Here is a 17,620-nt window from a genome sequence, read left to right on the forward strand (position 1 = left end):
TTAGTCCTCAAGCTGACATCTTTGCTTTTCAACACTTTAAAAAGGTCTTGTGTAGCAAATGTGCCTAATGCAATATGTCATCTGATTTCTTGACTGCTGCTTCCATAAGTATTGATAGTTAATTCAAGAAGAATGAAGTCCTTGACAACTTTTCTCCACTGATAAGAATGTTGTTTATTGGTCTGGTGGTGAGGATTTTTGTTTTCTTTACATTGAGATGCAATCCATACTGAAGGCTGTTCTCTTGGATCTTCATTAGTAAATATTTTATGTACTTTCACTTTCAGCAAGTAAGATTGTATCATCTGCATATTGGAGGTTGTTAATGAGTCTTCCTCCAATCCTGATGCCATGTTTTTCTTCATAGAACTCAGCTTCGTGGATTATTTGCTCAGCATACAGGTTGAATAAGTATGGTGAAAGAATACAACCCTATCACACAACTTTCTTAATTTTAAACCATTCAGTGTTCCCATATTCTTTTAAAAAAAACTGCCTCTTGGTCCATGTACAGATTCCTCATGAACACAATTAAGTGTTTTGGAATACTCATACTTTGCAATGTTGTCAATAGCTTGTCATGATCCACACAATTGAAAGCCTTTGTGTAGTCAATAGAGCACAGGTAAACATCTTTCTGATATTCTCTGCTTTCAACCAAGATCCATCAGACATCAGCAATGATATCTCTCATTCCATGGCCTCTTCTAAATCTGGCTTGAACGTCTGGAAGTTCTTTGTCAATATATGCTTGCAGCCATTTCTGTATTACCTTTATTAAAACTTTACTTGCATGTGATATCAAAAGTATTGGCTGATAATTTCTGCAATCCACTGGGTCACCTCTCTTTGGAATGGGCACAAATACAGATCTCTTCCAATCAGTCAGCCAGATAGTTGTCTTCCAAATTTCTTGGCAGAGATGAGTGAGTGCCTCCAGTGCTGCCTCACTTTTTGGAAATAATTCAATTTTGATTCCATCAATTCCTGGATCCTTGTTCTTTGCCAGTTCCTTCAATGCACCTTGGACTTCTTCCTTCAGTATCATTGACTGCTGATCATATGCTATCTCATAACGGTGGAACATCAACCCTTTCCTTTTAGTACAGTGACTCTGTATTCCTTCCATTTTCTTTTGATGCTTTCTGCATCATTCAATATTTGCTCAGAGAATCCTTCGATAATTAAAGTTGAGGCTTGAATTTTTTCTTCATTTCCCCCAGCTTGAGAAATGCTTAGCGTGTTCTTCCTTTTTGGTTTTCTGACTCCTGATCTTTGCATATTTCGTTGTAATATTTGACTTTGTCGTCTTGAGCTGACCTTTGAAATTTTCTGTTCAGCTCTTGTACGTCTTCTACTCTATCTTAAAACCACAAATATAACACAAATTTTGGTGTCAAATCTATGTCTCTATATTAAAAAATAGATATTAAAGGTGGAAGAATATTTAGTTAAAATGAATCCAGTCCTCTAATTTTATTCAGAAAGTATGTTTGTCACAAGTTATATAGCTAACTCATAGTAGGACAGAAGCTAAAACTAAATCCCTTTGGTATTTATTCAGTCCAATGATTTACTACTATGCTACTTTAGCAAAGAACTTACAGACACATCATCATCATCATCTTAATTACTGTAGCATCGCTATTGAAAGTATTGAATGTTTGCCATTCAATAGTGACACCCTTCAAACTTAACTCCTCAATTAGTTCCAGACTGCTTTTTGCATTCAGTTCCTATACATTAATTCATTTTGTTCTCATAAAAATAGTATGAGGTACAGGGGAAGGATTGCATGGAGGGGATTGTAACCATGGCAATGAGACAATATACAATAGAATGAATGTAAAACTAATGTTCTCCCATGTAAACCATCACATAATTCACAATAAAACATTTAAGAAAAAAAAAAAAGTATGAGGTAACTTTTTTCATGCTAATTATTTTAGTGATGAGGAAACTGAGATACAGAGAGTTGTTACAGTTGTTGGTAAGTGCTGTTGAGTTTGTTCCAAATCAAAGCTACCTTATGCACAATAGTATGAAACATTGCCTGGTCCTGTGCCAACTTCACAATTGTTAAGCTTGAGCCCATTGCTGTTCCTGTTGTGCATATCTATCTCATGGCAGCTCTTCCTCACTTTTGGTGACCCTTCACTTTAACAAGAATGATGTCCTTTTACAGGCACCCCCTGGTGATATGTCTGAAGTAGGAGAGCTGAAGTCTCCCCATCCTTGCTTCTAAGGAACAATCTGGCTGTTTTTCTTCTAATATAGATTTATTTGTTCTTTAAGCAATCCATGGTGGTGGTTATGTGCCGTGGAGTCAGTTCTGACTCATAGTGATCCTATACAGGGTTTCTGAGGCTGTAAATTTTTACAGGAGCAGAAAGCCTCATATCTTTCTCCTGCGGAACAGCTGGTAGTTTCAAACTGCTCACCTTGTGGTTCACAGCCCGATTCGTAACCACTATGCTACCAGAGTTCCTAGAAATCTATAGTACTTTTAACATTCTTTTCCAACACCAAAGCTCAAATGCACCATTTGTTCTATTATCATCCTTATTCACTGCCCAACGTTCACATACAGATGAAGCTATTAAAAATACCATGACTTGAGTCAACTGACATCTTTGCTCTTGAGCACTTTAAATAGGTCTGTACACAGCAGATTTGCCTAAGCAATATGTCATTTTATTTCTTATTTGCTGCTTCCATGAGTGTTGATTTTGGACCCAAGCAAAACGATGTCTTTGACAACGTCCATCTTTTCTCCTCTAGGATGTCATTACTTGGTCCAATGGTTTGGATTTGTTCACTTTATGTTATGTAACCCATAATAAAGGTTGTGGCCTTTGATTTTCATCAGTAAATATTTTTAGTCCTCATTGCTTTTAGAAAGCAATGTTGCATCATTTATATATCACAGGTTGTTAACGAGTCTTCCTCAAATCTTGATACAATGGTCTTCTTCATATAATTCAGTTTGTTGGATTATTTATTCGGCATACAGAATGAATAGCTATGGTAAAAGGATACAATTCTGGCACAAGCCTTTCCTGATTTGTTTAAAAATGCCCCCTTGTTCTGTTTGAATCACTGCCTCCTGCTCTATGTACAAGTTCCTCGTGAGCACAATTAAGGGTTCCAGAATACTCATTCTCTATAATGTTGTCCATAGCTTGTCATGGTCCACACAGTCAAAAACCTTTGTATGGTCAATAAAGCACAAGTAAATATCTTTCTGGTATTCGCTGCATTAAGCCAAGATCAATATGACGTTGGCAACCACATCCCTCTTTCCTCATCCTTGTCTGAATCCAACTTGAATCTCTAGCAGTTCCCTGTCAATGTATTGTTGTAGTTATATTTGAATTATTGTTAGCAAAATATAACTTGCCTGTAATATTAGTGATATACACTGATGATTTCTGCATTCTGTTAGGTCACCTCTCTTTGAAATAGCCACAAATATGGATCTCGTCTAGTCAATTGGCCAGAGAGCTGTCTTTCGAATCTCTTGGCATAGATGAGTGTCTGCAGAGCTGCATCAATTTGTTGAAATATTTCTATTTTTATTCCATCAATTTCCACAGCCTTGTTCTTTTCTAATGCCTTCAGTGCACCTAGGACTTATTCCATTAGTACCATAGGCTGCTGATCATGTGCTAGCTCTTAAAATGGTTGAACTTCATACATTTCTTTTTAGTACAGTGACTCTACCACCTTTTTTTTATGCTTTCTATACCATTCAATATTTTGCTCATAGAATATGAATATTTCAGTATTACAAGTCAAGGCTTGAATTTTTTCTTCGGTATTTTCAGTTAAGAAATGCTGAGAGTGTTCTTCCTTTTGTTTTTCTATCTCCAGATGTTTTGCACATTTCATTATTCTATCATAGACACCAACACTCATCTGTCAGTTTGTCATAATGTGGTGGCTTGTGTGTTGCTGTGATTCAGGTGGCTACACCATGGTATTTTAAATAACAGCAGGTCACCCATGGTGGACAGGTTTTAGATGAGCTTAGAGATGAAGACAGACTAGGAAAAAGAGAGAAAAACTGTTTCTGAATATTTAGTCACTAAAAAAACAGAAAATGGAATATTGAAACATGATGAAGAGCATCAGATAGGGTGCTGGAAGATAGACCCTCAGGTTGGAAGGCACTCAAAATGTGACTATGGAAGAGCTGTCTCCTCAAAGTATTGATGACACCAATGGAGTAAAACCCTCAAGACCTTCATTTGTTGATGGGGCACAACTCAAAATGAAGAGAAACAGCTGCAAACATCCAATAATAATCAGAATATGCAATGTACGAAGTATGAATCAAGGAAAATTGAAAATTGTTAAAAAAAAGTGAAATGAAATGCGTAAACATCAACATCCTAGGTATTATTGTGTTGTTATGTGCCGTGGAGCCGGTTCCAACTCATAGTGACCCTGTACAGGGTTTCCGAGGCTGTAAATCTTTATGAGAGCAGAAAGCCTCATCTTTCTCCTGCAGAACAGCTGGTAGTTTCGAACTGGTGACCTTGTGGTTCACAGCCCAATTTGTAACCACTATGCTACCAGAGTGAGCTGAAATTGACTTGTATTGGCCATTTTGAATGTGACAATCACATGGTTTACTATGCTGGGAATGACAAATTGAAGAGAAATGGCATTGCATTCGTTGTCAGAAAGAACATATCAAGATCTGTCACGAGGTACAATGCTATCTGTCATAGGATTAATATCCATGCTTCTACAGGGAAGATCAGTTAATGCCACTATTATCCAAATATGTACCAACCACTAAAGCCAGTGATGATGAAATTCAAGAGTTCTAAAAACTTCTTTCTGAAATTGATCAAACATGCATTCAGGATGTATTGATAATTACTGGCAATTGTAATACAAAGATAAGAAACAGAGGATCAGTAGTTGGAAAATATGGCCTTGATGATAGAAATTATGTTGGGGATGACATGACAGAATTCTGCAAGACCAATGATTTGTTCATTTCAAATACCTTTTTTAAACAACATAAAAGACAACTACACACATGGACCTCACCAAATGGAATACACAGAAATCAAATTGACTTCATCTGTGGAAAAAGATGGTAGAAAAACTCCATATCATCAGCTAAAACAAGGCCAGGGGCAGATCGTGAAACCAACCACCAATTTTAAACACCAAATGGTTTAAAATTAGGAAAGGTATGCAACAAGGTTTTATTCTTTCACCATGTGTATTCAACCTATATGCTGAGCAAATAGTCTGAGAAGCTGGGTTATATGATGAAAAATGTGACATCAGGATTGGAGGAAGACTCCTTAACAACCTGTGATATGCAGATGATACAACCTTGCTTGCTGAAAGTGAAGAGGACTAAAATACTTACTGATGAAGATCAAAGACATAGCCTTTGGTATGGATTGCATCTCAATATAAAGAAAGCAAAAATCCTCACAACTGGATCAATAAACAAAATCAATATAAATGGAGAAATTTGAAGTTGTCAAATATTTCATCTTTATCTGATCGACTATCAACACTCATGGAGTCAGCAGTCAAGAAATCAAATGATGTATTGCATTAGGCAAATCTGCTGCACAAGACCTCTTGAGAGTGCCTCACTCACACCATGATATTTTCAATAACCTCATATGCATGTGAATGTTGGATAGTGAATAAGATAGACCATAGAAGATTTGGTGCATTTGAGTTATGGTGTTGGAGGAGAATAGTGAAAGTACCATGGACTGCCAAAAGAAAAAGCAGATCTGTGTTGGATGAAGTACAGCCAGAATGCTTCTTGGAAACCAGAATGGCCAGACTTCATCTTCCATATTTCAGACATATTGTCAGGAGGGATCAGTTTCTGGAGAAGGATATCATGTTTGGTAAGGTGGAGGGTCAGAGAAAAAGAGGAAGACCCCCCAGTGAGATGGATTGGCATAGTGGTAGTATGAGTGCGCTCAAGCATAGCAACGATTGTGAGGTTGGCACAGGACCGGGCAGTGTTTCTTTCTGTTGTGTTTAAGGTCACTGAGTCAGTATCAACTTTAAGGCATGTAACAACAATAACAACAATCATAGTAACATTGCACTTCAAAATGAATCTTGACATGCTCTTCTAGATAATTTTGTCTTTCCTTTTCAATTACCAGCATAACAAATCAGACAATTGTCCCATTAAAAATGGCCAATATCGGCCCATTTCAGCTTACTATTGCCTAGCATATTGATCTTAATGCATTCCATTTTGTTTTTGATGACTTGCCATTTTCCTAGATTCATAATTTGTACATTCCACATTCTAATTATTAATGGATATTTGCAACTGTTTCTACTGGGTTTTGAATTGTGACTTATCAGCAAATGAAGGTCCTGAAAGCTTTATTCAAGCTATTAAGGTCAACTCTACTTTGAGGAGCAGCTCTTCCTGAGTTTTAATTTAAAGAGGTCATCTTCTGGCACTGTATCTGACAATATTCTGCTGCTATACATAAGGTTTTCAGGGGCTAACCATTAAGAAGTCACTGTCTTCTCCTTCTTCCTAGTCTGTCTTTGTCTAGTAGCTCTATTGAAACCTGTCCACCATTGGTAACCTTGTTGGTATTTTAAAATGCAAATATCCTAGCAACACAACAGCATAAAATCACCACAATACTGTAGACTGACAGTTAAATGGTAGTATATATTCTTAGCCTCATAATATTCTTTACACCATCCCCCTTTTTTCATAATGTGTACTCTTTTTATAATATCTGAGCCATATATGGAGCTGAGCAAGACATGTTCTCTAAGATCAAAGTGACTCACAGTCTGTTGAAGACAACTTTATATAAACCAATCATTACCTCCATATGCTAGGTTTCATAATAGGTTTTTAAATTAAGTGGCGTGGCATAAAGTAAGGGATCAAACCTCTTAGCTGAGGAGACGGAAACAATACTTTTGAATTGTGTTGAGGAAAGCATTTACAGGGCAGAGAAATAGGAATAGCAAACCATATCACAATCCAGGTTGTGAAAAATGTGGCCAAAATTTAGGTCAAGTGGGCAAGGCTATAGTTTTAAGCTTTTTAGTAAAAGACATGAGTCTTGAAACAATTTTTGATGCTTGTGCATTTTTCTTTTTAAATTTTCTGTTAGTAATTTTGTAACCCTCAAAACACATAAGAAAGTTTATTAGTATATGAATCATTGCTGAAATAAATTGAACATTGAGTGAGTGAGTGTGGCTATATCTACACCTTTCTCTCAGGTGTACATTGGGTTATGTATGGAGACATTTTAGTTTAGCAAACAAGGAAAAACCTTGGAATCCTTAAAGCAGTTTATGCATATCAGCAATAAATTATGCATTTCCACTTGGCATCTGTTTATTAAATAATTCATGTAGTTTAAATTCTGTCTAAATATCCTTTCCCAATAATTTATAAAATCTCCTGACAGTCAATGAAATGGAATACACCAAATTTATTCTTTCTTTCTCCCTCCTCCTTCCCATTCTTCTTTCCTTCTACCCACTTCTTTATAGCGCCAAGAGATGATAATATAAGGGATTTGAAATATACCAAGGATGTCATAAATTTATGCTTGTTATGTAACTGTGTCAGAATAAATAGAACATTTTAGATGAGTGAAATACATGATACATATGTTTAAGAGTCCTGGTAAGTTTTTAACAGAGCTCTATCAGCAGTTCAAAACTACCAGCTGTTCTGGAGGAGAAAGATGAGGCTTTCTGCTCCTGTAAAGATTAGCAGCCTTGGGAACCCTGTGCAGGGTCACTATGAGTCAGAACCGACTCCACGGTTCTTAACAACAACAATAATAATGTAAAACATATGTATAGCTCTTTTTCCTTCTTTTTGTTGTTGTCTGCTCCCCATTTTATGATTGCAAGTCGGGCTGCTAACCTCAAGGTCAGCAGTTCTAATCTACCAGCTGTTTCATGGGAGAAAAAAGTTGCTTCTCCCATTAAGATTTATAGCCTTGGAAACCCTATTCAAGGTTGCTATGAGTCAGAACCAACTCCACAGCATATAACTAACCAACAACACAGATTGAGGAAAACACTTCCTTACTAAGATAAAGTTCGGTTCTTATGTACTGCTTTTGGTATGAATAGCACAAGTCTGCGTGTTTTGGTCTTCATTTTCTTGGTGGAAAGGTAGGCTTGTTGAATTGGCTGTCAAATATTTTTCAAAGGAGCTACTGTTTGTGCCCTTACTGGAATGAGAGTGCAGGACCAAATGGTAAATATTTAACAACGGAGAATTCTTCTACCCTTGCATGTGCTCTGGCACAGATTTGTAATCCTAATAATCAGCTTTAATTAATAGGTGGCTGTGTCTGAAGTCACAGCCCTTCCAACAACAATAAATTACATACACATCTTATTAATCCGTTTACTGCCGATGCTGCTGTACTCTTTTGCTGTAATAATGCACTTATTCTTTTGTATGTTGTTGTTGTTGTTAGTGCCATCTGGAACATTGCCTGACCCTTCATAGATGCAAAACATATATTTGTTGAATGAATAAATGAATACATAAGTGGAGCTGAATTCTTCTATAGCCTTCTGCATGTTTGTATTCCATTTTTTTGTAATAATAATAGTGCCAGGTTTGATATGATTGACAATAGCAATAATAACAAAACAGCTGCCATACATTTTATAGTGTTTTGCAGTTTGAAAAATATTTTCAGAAGAAAATTTGACTCAACTGATTTTCATAGAGAAAGAAAAGAGGAGTTGAGTTCACTCATGCTTTCAGAAGTGGCATTATCAGTGACTCCGATCAGACAAGTCCCTTTAGAAATTCTAGTGCTTCTTTATTGTATGCATATGTGTTATTGTTACGTGCTATCAAGTTAGTCTGGACTCATAGTGATCCTATCTACAACAGGACCACTGGAGGTGCTGTAGGATAAGTACTGGAATGTTGATTGTTCTAATCTACCAGCCACTCCTCTGGAGAAAAATGAGGCTTTATATTCCCATAAAGATTTGCAGCCTCAGATACCCAATACAGAGTTACTATGAGTTGAAACAATTCAATGGTAGTAGGTGGTTACAAAAGAATCAACTATTACTGCCTGATCTTGCACCATCCTCACAAGCATTGCTGTCTTTGAGCCCACTGTTGTAGCCACTGTGTAAATCCATCTCCTTGAGGCTCTTCCTCTTTTTCACTGACCCTCTAATTTGCAGAATATAATGTCCTTCTGGAGAAACTTCTCAGTCCTGATAACATATGTAATGCACGTAATCGAAGTCTCACGAAACTTGCTTATAAACAGCATTCTGACAGTACTTCTTGCAAGATTCCAAGACAGATCTGTTCCTTCTTCTGGGGATTCATGATCTATTCAGTATTGTTCGCCGACAATATAATTCAAAGTCATCAATTCTTCTTGTTTTTGTTATTGTTGTTAAGTGCCATCTTGCTAGTTCTGACTCATTGTAGTCCTGTATAGTGTTTCCAAGGCTTTAAATGATCTCAGAAGCAGAAACGCCTCATCTTTCTCTCCGCAGAGCGGCTAGCAGGCTCAAATTACAAACCTTGTGAACTGCAGTCCAGTGTTAATCTTAGGGATCCACCACACTCACATGATATATTCATTATTCTTTGTAAACATTATAATACAATGTCATCAAGCCTTCTTAGGTCTCCCTTATTCACTAACTTTCACATGCATAATCATTGTCCAGCTTTCTCACCCATGTGAGGCCACTGATAATTCAGTGTCTTGGTCAGATTTACCTTAGCCCTCAAAGTGACACCTTTGTTTTTAATACTTAAAAAGACTTCTTTTCTGGCAGATTTGCCCACTGCAATAAGTCTGTTGGTTTCTTGACTGCTTAGTCCATGAACATTGAAAACCAAAATCAAATCCATGACGACTGAGCCTATTCTAGTGCTTCTTTCTTCTTAAGCATATGTGTTGTTGTTAGGCGCTATAAGCATCCCTATAGGACAGACAGATCAAAGTAAAATGAAATCCTTGACAACTTTATCTTTTCTGTGTGTTGCTTATTGGCCCAGTTACCCAGTTGTGAGAATTTTTGTATTGTTTATGTAGAGGTATAATTCATGCTGAATACTGTAGCCTTAGAACTTCATCAGCAAGTGCTATAAACAAGGTTCTGCCATTTACATACTTCAGGTACTAATGAATCTTTCTCTAATCTTGATGCCACATTCATCTTCATATTGTCCATTTACACAGATGATTTGCTTAGGATGTAGATAGAATACATTGGATGAAAGGATACAGCCCTGACATTAACCTCCCTTAAACTTAAACTATACAGTATTCCCTTGTTTCGTTCAAATGACTGCCTTTTGGTCTAAGTACAGATTGGTTTGATTACAATATGTGCTCTGAAATTCTATTCTTTGCAATGGTATCCAGGATTCATTCTGATCCACACAGCTAAATGATTTTGTATAGTCAATAATATACAGGTAAACATCTTTCTGGTATTCTAGAGTCAAAGATCCATCTGATATCAGCAATAATATTCCTTGTTTTACACCTGTCTTTGAATATGGCTTGGATTTCTGTAAGTTCTCTGTCTAGGTACTTGCTGTTGTAACCATTTTTAAAAAATTACCTTCAGCAAAATTTTACTTGCATATGATACTAATAATATTGTTTAATAATTTCTGCATTCTTGTGGATCATCTTTTTTGGAATGGGCACAGATATGGATCTATTTCAGTCATCTGGCTAGTTAACTATCTTCCATCTTTCTTGGCATAGGCACATGAGCACTTCTAGTGTTGCATACATTTGTTGAAACATCTTAATTGGTATTCTGTCAATTTCTGGAGTCTTATTTTTCACCAATGCCTTCAATGTAACTTGGGTTTCCTCCTTCAATATCATTGGTTCTTGATCATATGTTATCTCCTGAAATGGTTGAATGCTGACCAATTATTTTTGGTACAGTGACTGTGTGTATTTATTACTTCTATCTTCTTTTGCCCATTTGTTGTTGTTGTTGAGTGTGGTTAAGTAGATTCTGACCCATAGAGACCCTGTATAGGGTTTCCAAGGAGTAGCTAGTGAACTTGAATCACAGACCTTGCAGTTCAAACAACTTTGCAGTCTGATTGATGCATTAGCCCACAGTGCCACACCAGGACTCCACATAGAATCTCTCAATATTGCAACTTGAGGCTTGAACTTTATCTTCTGTTCTTTCAGCTTGAAAATTCCAAGCATGTTCTTCCCTTTTGGATTTCTAACTCCAGGTCTTTATACATTTCACTACAATAATTTACTTTTCCTTCTTGAGCTGCTCTTTGGAATCTCTGTCCAGCTCTTTTATTTCATCATTTCTTCTGTTTGGGTTCACTACTGCACGTTCAAGAATATGCTTGACAGTCTCTTCTGACATGCATTTTGCTCTTTCCTTTCTTGTTTTTTAAATTATCTTTTGCTTTTTTTAATTTATAATGTCTCTGATGCTGTCTCATAACATGTCTGGTCTTTGTTCAATTTAGACATGACATCGAAATTGAGGTGGAATATACTCAAAGTCATACTTTGACTTCTGTTAAGTGCTGTAGAGTAAGTTCTGACTCATAGTGACCCTGTATAGGGTTGTCAAGGATTCCAAGGAGTGATTGGTGGGTTTGAAGTACTAAACTTGTAGATAGCTGTCTAGGCCAGGATCTTTTAGATGTTGAAAATTGTTTCAGTGTCATTTTCAACTTGTATATGAGCAATTTGTGATATGCTTCACAGTTGGCCCCTTCCCTCATCTTTTTCTATGGATTATTTGAGCTACTCCATTGTCTCCTTTCACAATATTGTTGATTTGATTCCTGTTTATTAGGTCTAGTGAGGTCCACATGTACACAGTTCATAGGTGCCATCGAGTTGGTCCCAACTCATAGTGAACATCTGCACACCAGAACGAAGCACTGCCCAGTCCTGGGCCAACCACACAATCATTGCTACAGTTCAGCCTATTGCTGCTGCCACTGTGCCAGTCAATCTGTTTGAGAGTCTTCCTCTTTCTCCAACCCTCCACTTTACCTAATATGATATCCTTCTCCAGTGACTGGGCCCTCCTGATAATATGTCTGAAGTATGAGAAATGAAGTCTGACCATCCTGGTTTCCAAGGAACATTCTGGTTGTACTTCTTCCAACACAGATTGATTTGTTTTTATGTTAGCCCATGCCACTTTTAATATTCTCCTCCAATATCATAATGCAAATGCATCAATTCTTCTGCAGTCTTCCTTATTCACTGTCCAACTTTCACATGTATACTAGGTTATTGAAAATACCATGGCTTGGGTCTGGCTCACCTTAGTTCTTAAACTAACATCTTTGCTCTTGAGCACTTTAAAAAAGGTCTTGTGCAGCAGATTTACCTAATGCAATATCTCATTTGATTTCTTGACTGCTGCTCCCTGAGTGTTGAAAGTTGGTCTGAGCAAAATGAAGTCTTTGACAACTTTAATCTGGATGTTGTTTATTGGTCCATTTGTGAGGATTTTCGTTTTCTTTCTATTAAGATGCAACCCATACTGAAAACTAAGGTGCTTGATCTTCATCAGTATTTTACATCAGCTTCACTTTCAGCATGCAAGGTTGTATCATCTGCATGTCGCAGGTTATTAATGAATCTTCCTCCAATCCTGATAACACATTTTTCGTCACATAATATACTTCTCGGATTATGTGCTCAGCATAAAGATTCAATAATATGGTAAAAAGAATACAACCCTGGAACCTAGCATTCCTAATTTTAAACCATTAGTTGTTTGCTTGTTCAGTTCAAACAACAGGTTCCACAGGAGCACAGTTAAGTGTTCTGAAATACTCATTCTCTGCAGTGTTGGCCATAACTTGTCATGATCCACTCAATCGAAAGCTTTTGCATAGTTAATATAGCACAGATAAACATCTTTCTGGTATTCTCTGCACTTAGCCAAGGTCCATCTGACATCAGCAGTGATATTCCTCATTACAAGTCCTCTTTTGAACCTCTGGAAATTTTCTGTCAGTGTATGGTTGCTGCCATTTTTGGATTTTCTTTAGCAAAACTTTACTTACATTCTACATTAATGTTGTTGTCCAATGAGTTTCATATTCCATTGGGTCACCTCTCTTTGGAATAGACATAAATATGGCTCTCTTCCAGTCAGTTGACCAGGTAGTTGTCTTCCAAATTTCTTGGTTAGATGAGTTAATGCCTCCAGTGTTGCATCAGTTTGTTGAAAGATTTCAATGTGTATTAAATCAATTCCCTGTGCCTTGTTCTTTGCCAGTGTCTTCAGCGCAGCTTGGACTTCTTCCTTCAGTGTTATTGGCTTTTGGTCATATGCTACCTCTTGAAATGGTTGAACACTAACCAATTCTTTTTGGTACAATGACTCTGTGTATTCCTTCCATCTTCTTTTGATGCTTTCTGCATAATTCAGTATTTTGCCCATTGTTGTTGTTGCTGTTGTGAAATGCCATGGAGTCGGTTCCAACTCATAGCTAGCCTGTATAGGGCCTCCAAAGGGTAGCTGATGAGTTTGAACCACCAACCTTGTGATTCAGACCTACCTTGAATTACAGCACATTGATTTTGCCCATAGAATCCTTCAGTATTGAAACTCAGTGCTTCATTTTTTATTTCAGTTCCATTCAACTTTACAAATGCTGAGCATGTTATTCCCTTTTGATTTTCTAACTCCTGGTTTTTGCACATTTTATTATAATATTTAACTTTGTCTTCTTGAGCTGCCTTTTGAAATTTCCTATTCAGTTCTTTTACTTCCTCATTTCTTCCATTTGCTTTAGCATCTCTATGCCAGACAGCAAGCTTCAAAATCTCTTCTGACATCCATTTTGTTCTTCCCCTTCTTTCTGGTCTTCTTAATGCTCTTTTCCTGTATGATGTTCTTGATGTCATCCCACAACTTTTCTGGTCTTTGGTCTTTAGTGCTTAGTGCATTGAATCTGTTCTTCAGATTATCTCTAAATTCAGGTGGAAACTGGCCAACGCCATATTTTGGCACTTATGGACTTGTTTTAATTTTCTCCAACTTCATCCTGAACTTGCATATAAGCAATTGATGATCTGTTCCACGGTCTGCCCTTGGCCTTGTTTTGGCTGGTCATATGGAGCTTTTCTATCATTTCTTCCCACAGATGTAGTCAGTTTGAATTCTGTATGTTCCATCTGGTGAGTTCCATGTGTATAATCATATTTTATGTTGTCTGCAAAAGGTATTTGCAACAAATAAGCCATTGGGCTTGCAAAATTGTATCATGCTATCTTCAGCATTTTTTTCTATCACCAAGGCTGAATTTTCCAACATCTGATCCTTTGTCTTTGTTTTTTACTTTTGCACTGCAATCTCCAGTAATTAGCAATACACCCTGGTTGCAAGTTTGATCAATTTCAGACTGAATATGTTGGTTGAATTCTTCAGTTTCATCACACTGGCTTTGTTGTTGTTGTTTTTGTTATGTACTGTGGAGTCAGTTCTGACTCATAGCGACCCTGTACAGGATTTCCAAGGCTGCAAATCTTTACGGAAGCAGCTTCATCTTTCTCCTGCGGAACAGCTCGTAGTTTCGAACTGTTGACCTTGTGGTTCACAGCCCAATTCATAACCATTATGCTACCAGAGCTCCTTCCTTCACACTGACTTTAGTGGTTGGTAAATAAATTTGAATAATTGTCTTAACTGGTCTTCTCTGTAGGTGTGTGGATACTATCCTATCACAGACAGTACTTCAAGACAGATCTTGACATGTTCTTTTTGATGCTAAATACGATGCCCTGCCTCCTCAATTTGTCATTCCCAGCATAGTAAATCATTTGACTGTGAGATTCAAAACGGCCAGTTCCAGACCATTTTAGCTCAATAATGCCTATGATATTGAAGTTTATTCTTTCCATTTCATTTTGACAATTTCCAAAAGAAGGTCCCAAAGACTTTACTCTGTTTGCATCATTATGGTCAACTCTACTTTGAGGAGACAGCTTTCCACACTTGTATTTTGAGTGCCTTCCAAACTGAGTGGCTCATCTTCTGGAAATATATCTCATAATATTCTGGTGCTCATCATCATGTTTCAAGAGTCGATATTCTGGGGCTGACAGTATTCCACTGCTAACCATAAGGTTTTCAGTGACTAAATATTCAAAAGTAGTCTATTTCTCCTTCTTCCTAGTCTGTCTTCATCTGGAAGCTCGGCTGAAAACTGTCCACAATGGGTGACCCTGATGGTATTTCAAATACCCGTGGCATAGTTTTCAGAATCACAGCAAAACACAAGCTACCGCAGTACGACAAACTGACAGTTAAGTGGTGGTTCACACTGTGCCATGACCATTAATGTTGTTGAAAATAAAAATATCCACAATGAATGAGTCATTGGTCTTGCAAATTTTTATCATAAATTCTCCAGCATCATTTGTATCACAAATGCCTTAATTTACAATAAACCCTTCTTCTTTGTTTCCTACTTTTGCATTGCAATCATCAGCAATCATCAAGTCATCTTTATTGTATATTTGATGAATTTCACACCACAGAAGTTAGTAAATTCAATTTCTTCATTTTTGGCAATAGTAGCTGATATGTAAATTTGACTAATAATCATATTAGCTGGTCTCTCTTGTTGTGTTGATAGGTTCCATCATGTTGGTTCCCACACATGGTAGTTATATGGATTTTATCCTATCACTCACTGAAAGCATTTTACTTCAGGGTAGCTTTTGAAATGTTATTTTGGGTGATAAATACTATGATGTTCTTTAATTTTGTCATATGACTGTTATGGGAATGATCCTCATTGTAAAGATGTGTTCCCTCTTTTGAGTTACTGCATCCATAAGTGTAGATCAAGTTCATCTGGCAGAGCAATTCATATGATTCTCCAATTCAAAATGGCCAATTCCAGTTCACATCAGCTCTTTAATACTTAGGATATTAATCTTTATGCACTCTACTTTATTTGTGACAACTTCCAAGTTTCCTAGGTTCACTCAACATTGTTATTAATTTTGTTGCCAGAAATTTCTTCTCATTTTGATTCATGCCACATGAGCAAGGTCCTGCATTTTTATCCCATTCACGTCATTAAGGTCAACTCCACTTTGAGGAGGTCATTTCTTCAGTTGTATTTTGCGTATCTCCCAATTTCCGATGCTTATTTTTTGGCACTATGTCAGACAGCATTCCACTGCTGTTCATATGGCTTTCACTGGCCAATTTTTATTCAGAAATAGGTTTTCGGGCCCTCTTTCCTATTCTGTCATTTTTAAATTTTTTTAATGTTTCATTGTGAATTATGTGATCGTTTACATAGGAGAACATTAGCTTTATATTCATCCTACCTTCTTCCATGCCCTCTGTATCCAGGCTCCCTCTTGAAATCTTGCCTTTGTGCTCCCCCACCCCCATTTTGGGTAACCAATGAATGTCCACGTTGCCCATTCCTGTCTACTCTGTGTATGGAGAGGGTGGAAATGATCCTCGTTGTAAAGATTTGTTCCTTCTTTTGAGCTACTGCAGCCATAGTTCATCAAATTGTATCAGATTACTCTTTTTTTACCCTCTTTTTTTCTTCTTTCTTCTTCGTGCAAACTATCATATATCGTTTCATTGCCATAGTTACAACCCCCTCTATGCATCATCAACCAACCAAAGGGTATACCCTGCAAGCCTGCCCCAAGGTCATCAGCACACAGTCCCTGTACCTTTCTGGGTCTAGATTCCTCAGCTGCTCCAACTCTCCATGTCATCGTCTCTGCCTCCTTCTTTGGTGTCACTGTAACTCTTCTCCCTTGATGTTTCTAGGGACTCTGCTCCTGGACTGCATAGTCAATCACTCCCCTCCTTCTGCTACAAAACATCTACCTTTACATTCCCAACCCTAACAGTCAGTCCTGATAACAATTATTCACCATTGTACCACAAAAGACCTATCATCATCTCCTTTCATTAGACCCGCACAAACAGATTGAATACTATGCAGTGGAGATTCTACCTTCCTCCATGCCCTCTGTATCCAGGCTCCCTCTTGAAAGCTTGTAAGCCGGTAACTTCTTGCCTTTGTAACACCCCCCCCCCCACTACAAAGGTCAAGTTCATCAAATTGTATCAGATTACTCTTTTTTTCCCCCTCTTTTCTTCTTCTAGTTGAACTCTGACCATCCAGTCATTGAAGTCAGGTTGAGTGTGTATTATCTGCAAGTATGGATGTTCTTATACATATGCCCTCTCTTTTTATCAGCTGGACACTTCACTCTCTACTCTAGTCCTCTGTGGCTATGTCACTGACTCTGGACCTAAGAGTCCCCAGGTCTTTCCACACTGCTGGCCAACCTGTTCTCCACCTGGGTTCAAAGGAGTCTATTGAACATTGTGGGCTTAGCTCACAGCTTCATTGCAGTTTTCTCTCACGTCCCCTTATCAGTGAACAATGTGGTCACCAATTAGAGTGCATGTCTGCTCGAGTATTCCCATTGAGTCTTAGTCTTGGAAGCGGGTTTGCCCTGAGGGAACCTGACCACTTGCCTTGATGTCTTCTGAGTGAGCAACTTGCTTGTTCTTGTAGTAATCAGTTGGACTGCCTTTATTG

Source organism: Chrysochloris asiatica, unplaced genomic scaffold (genome assembly GCF_000296735.1).
Source record: "Chrysochloris asiatica unplaced genomic scaffold, ChrAsi1.0 scaffold00065, whole genome shotgun sequence".
Taxonomy (NCBI): Eukaryota; Metazoa; Chordata; class Mammalia; order Afrosoricida; family Chrysochloridae; genus Chrysochloris; species Chrysochloris asiatica.